At 35.7% G+C, this 16,850-nt stretch overlaps 1 protein-coding gene across 11 annotated transcripts in view; it reads right to left on the reverse strand.

Annotated features, from left to right (window-relative positions):
* AKT3 (AKT serine/threonine kinase 3) overlaps positions 1 to 16,850 on the reverse strand; it is a 330,364-nt gene that overhangs the window by 16,619 nt on the left and 296,895 nt on the right. The window contains exon 13 of one of the 11 annotated variants that reach the window (XR_008551764.1): positions 8,715 to 8,868. The exons of the other annotated variants lie outside the window; for them this stretch is intronic. The gene's annotated coding sequence lies outside the window, so the exon portion shown is untranslated. The remainder of the gene's footprint in view (positions 1 to 8,714; positions 8,869 to 16,850) is intronic. 11 annotated transcript variants of the gene reach the window in all.

Here is a 16,850-nt window from a genome sequence, read left to right on the forward strand (position 1 = left end):
TAGCCTTATCTCACTAGACAGAACCTCTGGAACAATACTGAATTAAAAATAATCTTATGAATCTAATCCTATTGCCTCACTTTAACATAACACTGAGAACTCAAATTTTCATATTAGTCAGTTACCCAAAATATCATGTGAGGGCCTCCCTGGTGGCACAGCGGATTGAGCGCCTCACTGTGAAGCTGACTGCAGCCTCTGCAGCACGGGTTTGATTCCTCGCTGGCCAGGGAGATACCCACATATGGCATACCTCTCCTGCCTCGCCTGCTGCTCCTAACAGCAGTGTCTTTGGTCCATCTTCCTGTTCTGCTCCCTGCTCTGTCTCTGGTGAATTTTCTCACCCTCCCACGCCTCTGATCTGTACCCCAGTTCTTGTATAAATAAATAAATCTTTAAAAAAATCATGTGAATAAAATTCCAACTAATTTTAAACCAACACCCAAATGTAGGCTTCACTTTAGGTATCCTTGAAAATACTATTATTTTTGAAACACGGCACTGATTACACAGAAACATAAACTGTCTCTTTATCTGTCTCCTCTAGTAAATTGTGGGTGACTTGAGGATAGGGATCTTATATATCTGCCCAGCATACGCTTGACACAAAGTATGTGAACAGAAAATAGTTGTGACTAAACACTGGAAAATATTCATACAAGATTCTTTGGTCTTTCAGCCTTGATGACTGTTCAACATCAAAAATCAATGAAAATGACACATTTCCTAAAATAGTTTGAGTTTGTTAAAGAGACCTTGGACAAATGAGGAAGGGAATAATCTTGAATTGCCTTGTTAGAATGCACTGAACTCTTAACTACAGCATTCACTGGCAATTCATAGAGCTTAAATAAACTCTTCCATATATACAAACTCTTTAGAATGTTGTATAGATAAGAGTTTGTGGCATACTTCATTGCATAAACAGAAAACATCACCATGTCACCAAAAGAAAAGAAATATTTTAATTATAAAATTTAATTATAATTATATGCACTGAAATATACTCAAAATCTCATTTCTTTGTTCTCCTGTAGGAACAAAGGAACAGAGAATTTCAGATAATTTAGTCATATTTGGCATGCAGTAATACATTATCAAGAACAAATTGCCAAGTTGTGCTCCTGTTAATAGCCAAGCAATTCCAATTGGATCAACCCTCCTATAGATAATAATGAATTGCAAAAATATGAAAAACTAGAAACTATGGATAAATCTGAAGGTTCCAGTAGCAACTGGAAGTAAGTATCGACCAAAGGGCAGCTGGACAGTAAATGAGAATGGCACTGGATGAACATCTAATTTTTGTGACTTTTAGTCAAAAGTGGGCCCAGCCTATATCATGCAAAGGTAAAATCTAAATTAGAAACCTTTAGTCTTTCTGCCATGAAGAACTAAAGGATATAATTTGGAATAGGCACAGACGCTTGGACTGACTCCTGAACAATGCATTCACAGGGTAGATGCCATACCCCCTGAAAAAGTCTAAATAAACTAACCTAAAATTTTAATTGTTGTTTGATTCTAGCCACGATAAACTGACAACACATTTTTTGTTGTTGCAATCTAACAATTCATAAGAACTACTATTTATTAATTGCAGTGTCCAGAATAAATTAAAAAATGTCTGAACAGAAAATGAAGAAATGGCCAAAAAAGAGTCAATGGAGAATGATGCTGAGATGACTTGGATTTTGGAATTAGTAAATGAGGGTTGTAAATTAACTTTCAAAACTGTGATCAATGATATGAAATAAAATATCCACTTAATGAATAAAGAGGTAAGAAATCTAAGCAGAGAAATGGAAATTAATAGACATACAGATCAATGATCAAAATTGAGAGCCCAGCAATAAACCTACACATAGGGACAATATATAATTCATGACACATATAATTCGCTACACATATAATTCATGTGTAAATTGGCGAAGGGAATGGAGAAGGGAAAGTTTCTTCAATAAATGGTGTTGGTAAAAGTTGGAAAGTACATGCAAAAGAATAAAAGAAGAGCACTATCTCATAACACACAAAACAATTAATTCAAAATAGATTAGAGGCTTGATGTAAGACCTGAAATCATAAAATAGAAGAAATACAAGGAATCAGTGGTAAGTTGTTCAACAACCTTATTTTTTGTAGTTTTGAATCCAATGACAAGGGTAACAAAAGCAACAAGAAAAGTTTCTGCACAGCAAAATCAATCAATCAATCAATCAGTCAATCAAACATTGCCAAAATAGGAACCTATTGAATTGGAGAAGCTAACTGTAAACCATGTATCCAGTAAGGGCTGGACATCCCAAATATATAAGCAATGCATACAACTCAACAACAACAAACAAACAACATAATAAAAAATGGGCAGAGCATATAAATAGATATGTCTCCAAAGAAGACATACAAATTGCTAATAACAAGCCCGTGAAAAGATGTTCATCATCACTTATTAAGGAAATACAAATCAAAACCACAATGAATTATTACTTCACACCAATCAGAATTACTATTATCCAAAAGACAAGTAAGAACAAAGTGTTGACAGATGTGTCACTCTTATACACATATAGGGCATTGTACCAGCTCTAAAACTGAATTCATATTTGTCTCAAGTGCATTTGGGACATTCCCAAGGATTGGCCACATATTGAGTTACAAGACAAGTATCAACAAATTCAAGAAGATTGCCAAGTCATATCAAGCATCTCCTCTGACTATAAAGGTATTAAACTAGGAATCAACTGATTGACTATGAGTAAATGAGGAAACCAAAGAAGAAATAAAAAATACCTTGAGACAAATGATAATGGGAACACAACCTTTGAGAATTCAGCATACACAGCAAAAGCAGTATAAAGAGGGACGTAAACAACAATATAGGCACACATGAAGAAACAAGAATGGACTCAAATAAATAATCTCATCTCTTATCACAGGCAACTATAAAGAGAATAAAAGCAAAGGCTGATAGAAGAAAAGAAATAATAAAAATGAGTGCAGATATTAATGAAATAGAAGTCAAAATGACAGTTCAAAGGCTTGTTGAAAACAAAAGTTGGTTCTTTGAAAAAATAAAACAAAACTCTTAACAAGGCTCACAAAAAAATGGATAAAACTCAAATATTCTAAGAAACAAAAAGGGCAAAGTTACAAAAGACATCAAAGAAACTTAAAGAAAAATGAGATTACTATCACCACTTATATGCTGGTAGGTATAATGAGCTAGAAAAAAACGGACAAATTCTTAGCATTATATAAGATCCAAGACTGAAATAGAAAACCTGACAGATCAATCACAAGAAAGTAAAATGAAACATTTATCGAAACTCTCACAAAAAACATAAGTCTAGGACCAGACAGCTTCACATGTGAGTTCTACTCAATCTTCAAAGAGAAGCTAATACCTATCCCACTCAAAATCTTTCAAACAACTGAGACAGAGGGAATTTTCTCAAACATACTTTATGAGGCCAACATTACTCTAATATCAAAACCAAAGACAACACACAAAAAAGAAAATCACAGAGTGATTTCCCCAATGAACAGGTTGCAAAAATCCTAAGCAAAATCTTAGCAAATCCAATCAAACAATGCATTACAAGGATTATACAACACAACAAAGTGAGATTTATTCCAGGGACACAAGAATGGTTTAACATCTGAAAACCATAAATGTAATTCACCACATCAATAAAAGGAAGCAAAACACCATACGATTATACCAACAGATTCCAAACAAACATTGATAAATGTCAATATCTATGATGAAAACCCTTAAACAACTGTGAATAAATGGAACATAGCTCAACATAATGAAAGCCCACAGATAACATCATTCTCAGTGGTGAAAAACTAAAATATTTTCCAATTAGATCTGGCACAAGACAAGACTGTTCACTTTCACCACCAGTGAAAGAAGTAAATGTATCGTTATTTCCAGACAACATAATAATACACATAGAAAATCCTGAAGATGCCACTGAACAACCAATTCAAACAATGAATCAGTTCAGTAAACTGGCAAGTTACAAAATTAGGATACAGAAATCAGTTGCCTTCCTATACAAAAACAATGACTCAGAAAAGAATTTTTAACAACAAAAAAGTTAATATTTAGGATTAAATTTTTAAAAGAAGGAGATGGACTGAACACTGTAAGATATTGTTCAAATAAACAGAAGACACATGGGTAGGAAAAATTAATGTTGTCAAAATGGTCATCCTACCCAAAGCTATATAAAGTTTCAATGCAATATCTATGAAAGTTTCAATAGTATTATTCAGAGAAACAGAATAAAAACTAATGGAATTCATATGGAAACACAAAAGACCCTGAAGAACCAAAACAATCCTAACAAAAAAGATAAAGAATTGAAGAATCATACTTCCAGACTTCAAACTATACTACAAAGCTATAAAAATTGCAACCGCATGGTTTCTAGAGCAAGAACAGAAACAAATCAATGGAATAGAATTGAGAATCCAGAAATAAACCCACACCTATATAGTCAGTTAACCTATGAGAAAGGTGCCAAGAATATATACTGGGACAAGGAAAGCCTCAATAAATGATCTTGGGTAAACTGTACACAATTGCATGCAAAAGAATGAAATTAGACAACTCTTTCACTTCACACACAAATTATCAACTAAAAATGGATAAAAGACTTGGATGTCAGACCAGAAACCACAAAATATATAGAAGAAAACAGGCAAAACACTCCATGACATAGGATTCAGAGGTGTCTTTGTGGATTGATCTCCAGCAGCAAGGAAAACAAGAAAACAATTGGGACTACATGATATTGAAACGCTTCTAAAGAATTAAAGAAACTGTCTCTTAAACCAAGAGAAGAAGAGAATATATTTGCAAGAATATATTGAACAAGAGAATATATGAACAAGAGAATACATCTGACAAGATTTTGGTATCCAAGACCTACAACAAAATGACAGAGCTCAACAAAAAGAAATAACCCAATCAAAAAATGGTCAGATGAGCTAAGTAGGCACTTTTCCAAAGAGGACATAGACAGCCAACGGGCATCTAAAATATCTATCAACATTTATTGTCAGGGGGCCTCTCCAGTGGCGCAGCCAGTTGAGCGCCGTGATGTGAAGCTGTCTGTAGCCTTGGCAGTGTGGGTTTGATCCTGGCTGGCCAGGGAGAATCCCACATGGTGCCACAGACCTCTCCTGTCACGCCCACTGCTCCCCTCATCAGTGTATTTCTGTCATCTGCCTGTTCTGCTCCCTGCTCTCTGGTGAATCCTCTCACCCTCCTGCACCTCTAGCCTGTACCCCAGCTCTTGTATAAAAATAAATAAATCTTAAAAAAAAACAACATTTATTGTCAGGGAAATGCAAACCAAAACTACAATGAGATACCACCTGGCACCTGTGAGAATGGCCAGTAAAAAGAAGACTTGAAACAAGGTGCTGGCAAGGATGTGGAGAAAAAGGAACCTTCTACACTGGGTAGGAGTGTAGATTGGTCCAGCCCCAATGGAAAAAAATGTATGAATGTTTCTCAAAAGATTAAAAATGGATCTGCCATAGGACCCAACAATTCCACTCCTAGGTAACTATGTGAAGAAACCAAAAACACTAATTCAAAGGGAAACGTGTACTTTCATGTTAATTTCAGCACTATTTACAGTAGTCAAGCTATGGAATAAAACCTAAGTGCTCAAATATGAGTGGATCAGGAAGATGTGGTATAAATATACACAATAGACTTATTACTCAGCTATCGAAAGTGAAAAACTCTTGCTATTTGTAGCAACATGGAAGAAGCTCAGGGAATTATGTAAGAAAAGTACATCAGAAGGAGAAAGACAAACACTGAATGGTGTCACTTATATGGGGAATTTAGAGAAACCAAGGGTCAGATAAAGCCAAACCAACAGGCAAAACCTAGAAAGTTGACTACAGAACTCAGGCTACCAGAGGGGTAGGTGGAAGGGAGGGAGCACAATGGCCTATGGTGGTTTGGTGGTAGGTGTGGTGCAGTAACGACACCTGAACGGGATCTCATACTTCTAAAACACGAACAATGTGGTAAACTTGCGACACCAATAAAACAAATGAGAATAAACCAATATAGTTAATATGCTAGAACATTAAAATAATTTAGAAAAAAAGAAAAATGGAGTAATCATATTATCTGATTTTACTATAAAGTGATAGTATTAAAAACAATGTGGCATTGGGACAAAAGTGGATACAAGGATGCCTCCTGCAGAAATGTCCATGCATGTGCTATGCCTGGCAGCACTGAGCTTTCCCCTGCAATAGAGCAAGACACATGCCAGTGTTTACAGTTTCCTTGCGGAGCACGAGTCAGAAGTCATACATGGGTGGAGAGGGGCAGTGGTGGGCATGCCCACAGGCTCCAGGAAGCTTGTGGTCTAGAAGCCTGTGCACAAAAATCTACAAGTGCTGTATGCCCTGTGGTGGCCCTGAACAAGCGTAATAAGCAGACCAAGTTTACTGCGGCCTCTTGTGTTCTCCCTGGGAGTATACACTGGAGACCTGTGAGTTGGGGGAGGAGGGTTAAGTGTCTTCTTGGGCTCCCCAGAGTGATCACCAACACTCCTGAGAGCCCGAAGACCATGCCAGAAATGACCCTGTGGTTTTCTCCACTGCCAAGCCCAGTTTCTGGTCAACACAGTATCTTTTGTTGAACTGCGGAACAGGCTATGCACTCACAGCAAATGATGACTTCTTCACAGGCTGGGGGGAGCCATTGAGGAAGGGATAATAGCCCTTCCAGTGAATGGTACAGTTCCTGATTTACTGTTTCTCAGGCTTCCCTTCCCTTTTGGATAGCCCTGGCTGATACACTGGTCTCCACTTCTCCAGTTCCACTGTAGATGTGGCTGCTCCCTCTGAGCACCTATCCTCAGTATTCAGAAGGGAATCAGTGATTCAAGGATCCATTCTGTCTGCCATCTTCTTCCAGGAGGCTTACTTTCTTCCCATTTAATGGCCCATTCTTCTGTTCCAGGATCTGTCACATCCAGGTGACCTGTTTCTTGCAGGTGCCAGGATGAGAAATTCCTTCTGAAATGCCTGAACCAAAATTTTCAAGAAATTGTATTTCTATCAGCTCTCCTGGCATTTCTAATTGTGTTTGTTTTGTGCATTTAGATCTGCCATATGGTGCAAAAGTCTTACTTTTTAATTGAGGATTATACCGAAAATGACTTTTCACATTTAATGTTCATGTATTGAAATCTACTTAGCCCTAAATAATTATTGTTGTCTCCATTTACTCTTTTTTTTTTAACACTTGACTATTACCCTTCTATTAATCTTGCCATTGTCCCCTACTTTTTTGTGTAATTTGTTTTAGGGGAGATTCTCGCAAGGAACATGTATTTTGTTTTTGACCAAATTTAAGGGTTTTAGCTCTTAAACTGTCTGCATTTCATACTGTAACTAATGCTGGCTTTTGACAGTTGTCTGTGTTTATCCTCATGCCTCATGAGGAAGAGAGTAATTTTAATGTTAAAATATCAGAATGTTTGGTAGATACTTGAAGTTCTTCTTTTAACAAAGTATAAAAATGTGATTAGGATTGATAAAGATAATATCAGTGTGAAGCAACTTAGAAGTGTTCATGCCATATTTGTCTTGCTTCACTTAATAATCGCTAATATTTGCACAATGGCTTTTAATCACTAAACTCTTCACGCTAAACAGAAAATGATGATTCAGTCAGAAAAACGCCACTGCAGGGGCCTCCCTGGTAGCTCAAGGGGTTAAGCACAGCACTTTGAGTCTATGTGCAGCCTCTGCAGCACAAGTTTGATCCCGGCCAGTCAGGGAGCTACCCACATGGCATAGCAGACCTCTCCTGCCTTGCCCACTGCTCCCTTAGTAGTGTACTTAGGTCAGTCCACCTGTTCTGTTCCCCGCTCTGTCTCTGGTGAATCCTCCACACTCCTGCACCTCTAGCCTGCACTGTTCTTGTATGCACAAATATTAAAAAAAGAAAATTGCCACTGCAGCTTTAGCATACTTCACAAAGGATTTTGATACACCATATAAAGATGTTCCTTCAAATCAGCTTCCATTCCTGACTATGACTATTTTCCAATACGCATCAATAATCAACACTCAATCCTAATTCTTGATGTTTTCATGCCTTCCTTCTCTCCATTCCTCCCACTCTCTTTCTTTTTGCAAATTCTTTCTCATCCTTCTCCTCATTATAGAGGATTTCCATTCTCATAATTCTAATTTTGCTGAATTTTCACATACCCATTCCCTGCTTTCACTTCCAGATGTATTTCTAGTCCTGAATAATTAGAATTAAATATTACCAAACCAGCTATAATTTCCCCCATATCCCCAGCATTGCCAGACTAGATTACTAATTCTCATTTCTTGATAGTATCTATGTAATTCACAATTTTTCCTTTCTCATTGCCTCTTTTCTGCTTCAATGTAGTCTGTAGGAGCCTTGTAATGTGATTCTCTTTTCTGGACATTTGACCTTAAAGTCTATGTCAACAAAACTTGATAAAGATAATCTCGTATTCCCTACCTTAGGATTTCTAAGTCGAATAAATAGGTGGATCAAACTATCATAAAACAAATTTTCAAGAAACTGTATCAGATAACTTCTTTAACATGTTTGCATTTATTCTCTGTCCACTAGGAATTGCTGGTTTTCCCCAGCAATTTCTGTATTTTACACACCACACCTTTCCTTTTCCCTTCACATTGGTTCTCCCTTCTGTAATGTCACAACAGCATCAATTCCAATCTATTATTTCATTCAAACACATTCTTTTTTCCAAGAAAATTTCCAAGCACAAGAGGTCATTTCTTAGAAGCACAGCAAATGAGCCATTAAGACTAAAAAAGAAAAATAAAACAAAACGAAAAATGTCACTTACAAGAATGGAGCTACATAAAAAAATGTGGATTTATAACAAGAGAACTAGTAGTAAATATTTAGCATTTTCATTCATATTAAAATACAGATGTGTAAATAAAAACTTACTTGCCATTTATTGTGATATTTATAACACAAATAAAGTAAATGTATGAAAATGACTGTATAAAAGTAGAAAAGGAAAGACACATACACTGTTGAAATTGATGTGGTTATAAAAGCAATTGAAGATAAACTGATAAATTACACATTTGTAAGATAAATCTAGAAACAACCTTAAAACAATAAAACAAATATGTGTAGCTAACAAAACAACAGCTGAGATAAAATGGAATCATAAAAATATACAATAAAGTAAAAAAAGGCAGCCAAGAAACAAGAAAAATAGAATAATGAAAAACAAATTAAAAGGTAACATTTGAAAATGAAAATGGGCTATATATTCCATTAAAAGTCATTTATTATTATCTGGTGAACAAGAAAGAAAACAAGGCACAGTGCGACCTCTAGGGTCTTCTTCCTCCTCCTATGATGGTGCCAGATCCACTAACAATTTCTAACTCTGCTAAAGTCTGTCTGGTGTCACTTGTCTCTGTAGTGCCACCCAAAAATCAAGCTAGGGTCAGCAAAAGAGCATAAAAGGAAGGAAGTTAAACAATAAAACCTAACTACACATTGTCTACAAGAAACTCCAATAAGCTGCAAAGAAAAACACAGTCTTGGGGTCTCCCTGGTGGCGCAGGCGGTAGAGCGCAGTGCTGTGAAGCTGTCCGCAGCCTTTGCAGCGCCAGTTCCATTCCCCGCTGGCCTCGGAGCTACCCACATGGCAAGCAGACCTCTCCTATCTCTCCTGCTGCTCCCCTCAGCAATGTATTTCATCAGTCACCTGTTCTGTTCCCCGCTCTGTTTCTGGTGAGTCCTCTCACCCTCCCTTGCGTCTGGCCTATACCCCAGCTCTTGTATTAAAAAAAAAAAAAGAAATAGAAAAACACAAGCTTAAACGGAAGGGTTGAAAACTGGTACTCAAAGCCATTGGAAAAAGAACCACAGGGATCACTATACTTACAGCAGACAAAAAAATTTCTAGCCAAAAAAGGCAGCAAGAGACACAAAGTGACATTGTAGAATGATAAAGGAATCAATACAGGCAGAATATAAAGCACTTATTAATATCTATGTATACAACACAGGAGCAACAAAATATTTCAAGCAAATTTTGACAAGACCTAAAAGAAAACATTGAGAGAAACACAATAATAGTAAGGGACATTGACACCCTACTTATGGCAATGAACAGTTCATTCAAACAGAAAATCAACAAGGAAACACAGGCATTAAATGACAAATTAGATGAACAATTTAATTTATATTTACAGAGCATTCCACACAAAACATGCTATTCTTCACTGCAAATGGCACATTCTCAAAGACAGATGATATGTTAGGGCACAAAATAATCTCAAAAACTGGAATCTTATCAAACATTGTTTTGGTATGAAACTAGAAATCAATCAAAACAAAGAGGGAAAAAACACAAATACATGGGGATTAAATATTGGGTCAGGTCAACAAGAAAAGCAAAGGAGAAATAACAAAATGCTTATAGACAAATGAAAACGAAGACATGAGTTTTCAGAACCTGTAGGATGCAGCGAAAGTGATACTGAAAGGGAATTTATAGCAATCCACAGCTACCCTCAGGAAATGAGAAAAGGAAGTGAAAACCCCAACTTTACACCTATAGGCACTAGATTAACAAGAAAAATTCAAAAGTCAGTAAAGGAAGTAAAACAAATAAGAATGAAAAGAAATGAAACATAGATCAAAAAAGCAATTCAGGGCCTCCCCGGTGGCGCAGCGGGTTGAACACTGCGCTGTGAAGCTGTCCGCAGCCTCTGCAGCGCGGGTTCGACTCCCAGTCGGCCAGGGAGCAACCCACATGGCGCGGCAGATCTCTCCTGCCTTGCCCGCTGCTCCCCTCAGCAGTGTCTTCAGTCTGTCTGCCTGTTCTGCTCCCCGCTCTCTCTGGTGAATTCTCTTGCCCTCCTGCGCCTCTGACCTGTATCCCAGTTCTTGTATAAATAAATAAATCTTTAAAAAGAAAAAAGCAATTCATATGATCAGTGAAACTAAGAGCTGGTTCTTTTAAAAAGATAAATAACAGACAAATTTAGCCAGACTCACAAGGAAGAAAGAAAATTCAAATGATGTAAATCAGAAATGAAAGGGAAGTTACAAAAAAATACTACAGAAATACAAAGGATCATATAATAGCATTAGGAACATCTAAGGTGCAACAAAATACAACCTAGAAGAAATGCATATATTTGTAATATTTACAGTATTCCAGAACTGAATGAGGAAGAAAATCTGGACAGATTGTTTATGAACAAAGAAAATAAAACAGCAATGAAAACACTCCCAAAAGACAAATGCCCAGGATGAGATAGCTTCATTACTTCATTACCAAACATTCGATGAATAATTAATATCTATCCTTCTCAAAGTCTCCATAAACTTGAATAAAGTCAGAAGATACATTTCATGAAGCCAACATTACCCTGATTCCACAACCAGATGAGGATAATCAAAAAAGAAACCTATAGATCAATCTCTCTGCTGAACATAGATGCCAAAATTCTCAACAGAATACAAGCTAACCAAATTCAACAATACATGGAAAGAATTATATACCATGATCAACTGGGATTTATTCCAGCAATGCAAGGACAGCTCAACATACGCAAGTAAATAAATATGATACACCACATCAACAAAAGGAAAGACAAAAATCAGACCATCATCTAAATAGATGCAGAAAAGCCCACTAATACACTCAACATCTATTTATGATAAGATTCCTCAACCCAAATGGATATAAAAGGATTGTATCATGACATAATAAAGATATGTAAAAAAAACGTACAATTAGCATAAAACTCAGTGGTAAAAAAACACAACTCTTTCCTCTAAGATCAGGAACAAGACAAGGATGTCCACTATCACCTCAATTTTTCAATATATTATGGAAGTCCTAGCCAGATCAATTAGACAAGAAAATAATATAAAAGGCAATCAAATTAGAAAGGAAGAAGTAAAAGTACTGCTATTTGTACACAACATGCTAATATACATAAAGAAATCCCAGAGATTGCAAGTAAACACTCTGGTACAAATAATAAACAAATACAGTAAAGTGGCAGGCTACAAAATTAATATACAAAAAGCTGTGGGATTTCTATATGCAGTGATAGAAAAATCAGGAAATAATTCTGTTTACTATTTAATCAAAAGGAATTTTACACCTAGAAATAAATTCAACCAATTTGGTGTTTGAGCTGTACACTGAATACTGAAGACATTGTTGAGAAAAATGAAAGACATGAAGAGGTGGAAAAATACTCCTTGCTCACAGATTGGAAGAATTAACAGTTAAAAGAGTGATATTACCTAAATAAATACAGATTCAATGCATACTCTATCAAAATTACAACAGCATTCTTCACAGAACAAAAAAAAAATCACCAAAATGGAGGTATCACACTCCCTGACTTCAGTTACTACAAAGTGATAGTAATCAAAACAACATGGTATTGGAATAAAGACGTATAAACAGATCAGTGGAACAAACCTGAGCTCAGAAATAAACGCAAACATATATAGACCACTCATTTATAATAAAAGAGCCACAAGCTCATAATGAACAAAGAAATATATCCTCAATAAATGGTTTTGGGAAAGCTGAACAAACAGTTTCAAGAGAAAACTAGACCACTCCATACACAAAATTAATTCAAACTGGATTAAACAACTGAAATGATAACATAAACAAAAAAAAATGTAGGCAATATGCTCCCTAATATTAGACTTAGAGATGTCTTTGGGGACATGACTCCAATTTCAAGGAAAACAAAGGCAAATATAACCAAATAGGACTACATCAAGTGAAAAAGCTATTGCAGGGCCTCCCCGGTGGCGCAGCGGTTGAGCGCTGGGTTGCGAAGCTGCTCCGCGGCCTCTGCGGCGCCGGTTCGATCCCCGGCTGCTCCCCGGCCACCGGAGGAGGGTCCCACATGGCGCGCAGACCTCTCCTGCCGCCCGCTGCTCCCCTCAGCAGTGTGCTTCGGTCCTTCTGCCTGCTCTGCTCCCCGCTCTGGCTCTGGTGAATTCTCTCACCCTCCCACGCTTCTGACTGTACCCAGTGCATGTATAAACAAAACAAACAAGCAAACCAGCAAACAAATAAATAAAGCATGCCTCTATTAAAAAAAAAAAAAAAAGAAAAAGCTATTGCACAATGAAAGAAACTATCATCTAAAGGAGCAGATAATTGAGTGAATGAGACATGATATTTGAAAATCGTATTTGAGACATGGGGATAATATCCAAGTATAGAACAAACGATACAGCAACAAAAAAATCAATCTCATTAAAAAAGGGCAGAGAATGCTGAATAGACACTTCTCCATAGATGACATTCAGAAAGTTAGTATGTATGTGAAAATACATTCAAAATCTCCTGTTATTAAGGAAATGCAAATCAAAATTATAATGTGACATCAACTCATACCTGTGTAAATAGCAATAATCCAAAATACCAAAACAGCAAGTGTTGGTAGTGATATGGAGAGAAGGGATCCCTTCTATCCTATTGTTAGGAATGTAAATTGGTGCAGCCATTATAGAAAGTAGTATAATAATTTCTCAAAAACAATTAAAATAGAAGTTCTATATGGTTCAGTTATCCCAATTCTGGGTATTTAACTAAAAAATGCAAAAACACTAATTTGAAGAGATACACACACCCCTATGTTTACTGCAACATTATTTACTATAGCCCAAAAGTTGGAAACAACCTATATGGCTCACTGACAAGACTGGATATGGATGTGGTGTATATATGCAATGGAATATTATTCAGCAAAGATGATGAATAACAACATGGATATACCTAGAGTTATTAAACTTAGTGAAATAAATCAGAGGAGACCAACATATTTCACTTATATGTGGTACATAAAGAGACAAAACAAATGACTCAACTAGAAAATAAGGCCATACCAAACTAATGGTTACCAGAAAACAAAAAAGGGGAAGGTAAATCATAAAAGGGGTCAATTTTATGGTGAAGGATGGAATTAAATATTTAATGGTGACCATAATGTAGTATATACAAGATGTGATACTGATGCATACCAGAAACCTATATAATACTCTAACAAAAGTTACTTCACTAAAATATAAACAACATTTTTACCTGATAGATCAAAAGCAACTTAAGGCTAAAAGTAAATCACAAATCAAAATTCCAAAAAGATAGTAAATAAAATTGCATTTATATCGGGGGGGGGGGAATGAGAAAGATTCCTGAAGACTTAACTGTCTTCAACAGAAGTTTGTGAACGGTATCACTGAAGTTCATTTCAGTTTGGTCCAAAAAATAAATCTACATCAGATTCTCTAAACTGAAGCTGAAAATAAATTAAAGATGAAAAACAGACTAAGCGAGAGGGAAAAGATAAATATCAATGGTTTCACTTATATGTGGAATATAGAGAAACTGAACAAAGGGTCAGGAAGAAGACAAAACTTGCAAGCTGACCATGGATATGAGACACACAGCAGGGGAGGGCAAAGAGAGGAGTCCTAACAGGGGAAGGAAGAGTACAAGGGCCATGGTGATGGATTACAGGTGCCATAGCACTGGGAGAAATATGGGAACTGCACCTGAGGGGAGAAATCAAATACTGTCCAAAAATTAACAATGATGTAAAAAATTAATGAAAATAAAAAAATAATAAGCAAATATTCTAAATCCATGGTCTATGTGTTCTTCAAGCCAGGGCAAAGTAGTAAAGGAGATAAGTGTAAGGTCTATCATGATTTGACTATGGAGTGAAAATGTGACAAAAAAGATGAAATATTAGAAAAGATACTACAATTCGGACAGGAAAAAAATGAAAGAAGTGAACAAGAACCATGGTTAGGTGAGGGGAAATGAAAAAACACTCAAACACTGTGCAAACATTTCCTTGAAGCTATTGAAAGAAAGTATCTAATATGGCTAGATATAGGTATACCCTGGAGGGGGTGATATTTGTATCTATCATCAAGTATTTCTTCCTGCATTTGTGTGGGAGAAGATAAGAAGACAGAATAGAGAAAGAGAAAGAAGAGGAAGAAAATTAAATTCCATTAAAAGATTTAGAGTCAAAATAAGGAGGGGGTGCAATTGTATGGGGAATATAACCATAATGAAAATGCACACATTGTGCAAAGATGAAAAATGACGTAAGAATTATATAAACTATCAAAAAAAAATAAAGGCTACTACATAGGAAAAAAAAAATAAAAGATTTAACTGAAAGAGAGCATTCAGCCTAGGTACCTAGATCACTCTAGAATCTTTTCAAGGGAGAAAAGGAAAAGACAGGAAAACACTGACAAATTTGTGCAAGGTATTCAGAGAAGTAAAGCAGACTTTAAACTGGGGAAAGCAGCTAGTGATTAGTGATCATATGTTTGTTAATTTTTTCCTGAATTGGTTAATGATAATGAGGAGGAATGAGCAGATGCCTGTTATACTTAGGATTCTTGATTCAGTGATTATAAATGACATAGATTTAACCTGTACATCCCAAGATAAGTAGATGAGTCAGGTATTATGCAACTAGTTTTGAAAGATTTAGCACATATGCTTCAGGAAAAGATGGAAACAATTAAGTGGAGGTTTGGGAGATAGGACTAAAAATAATTAAAGAAGTGATTTGGATGAAGATGAAGGAGAAGAGACAGAAAAATGGAACCACTGATAGTCCCACTGATGAAAATTTTTTTCTTGGGAAAGATTTAATGAAAAAGAATAGTAATTAAATATACTTAATTTATAAGAATTAAGTTAATGAAAAATGTCATTTCAGCATAAGTTGAAAGTGATGGCATTAATTTTTTTCAGCTAAAATGTTTAAACAGGACGTTTAATTCTGGAGGACTTCACCTCCTCCAAAAGTTCTTCTTCCTGACTTTGTCTATATCTCATAGCAAGTTCAGAGTAGTTCATGATAAACTGAACAGATCTTTGCAGAAAATGATCAACTGATGTAACTGTTCACCAGAGAAAAAAATTTAACTATCCCTTTTAATTTTCTTTGGGTATGTGTTATTACAAGGACAACAAAAAATTAAGTGTAAATACCTTTCACTCAACTCAGTTTTTAATGATTGATTTCATTCCTATTGTATTTGTATGGTTAAAAATCTGCCTTAAATATGAGTACTGTTCTTCATAAAGAAAACTACACATGCAAATTCATTTGCAAAGCATTGTAAATCTTTGGACAATTAGATGAACATTTTAAATGTTCACCTGCAACACCCTATGCTAAAAACTCTGTTTTTTGCCAGTAAAGTTGTAAATAAAGACCATATTACATTAACCACTGCCCAACTCAAAAAAAAAAAAAAAATTACATGATGTTTAAAAGAAAATCAACTTAAACATGACAGATAAAAAGTAACATGATGGCAAAAGATACACTATAAAGTAAATGAAAGATGGAGAAAATATATTAATACTAAAGTAGATTTCAAAATGAAGATTAAATATATTATGGATATAGAGGATCAGCTCAAAGATAAAGAGGTAAATTCACAAGGAAGACAAGATAATCCTAAATGTGTATGCAACTAACAGTGAAGCTCAAAATACATGAAACAAAACTGAAACAAAACTGAAACAAAACAAAACAGGTGCATTTACCGTTGAAAATTTGAACATCCTCTTTTAGTAACTGACTAAACAAAAAAATTACTTAAGAGGGGAATATTACACACATATTTTTTAAGCCAATAAATTAGAAACTAACAAATTCCTTGCAAGCCATAAAATATCAAAACTCATTCAAAATGAAATACATAGGCACAATAGTTCCATTACAAGAAA

The sequence above is a fragment of the Talpa occidentalis genome, unplaced genomic scaffold (genome assembly GCF_014898055.3).
Source record: "Talpa occidentalis isolate TD23 unplaced genomic scaffold, MPIMG_talOcc4v2.1 talOcc4.14, whole genome shotgun sequence".
NCBI lineage: Eukaryota > Metazoa > Chordata > Mammalia > Eulipotyphla > Talpidae > Talpa > Talpa occidentalis.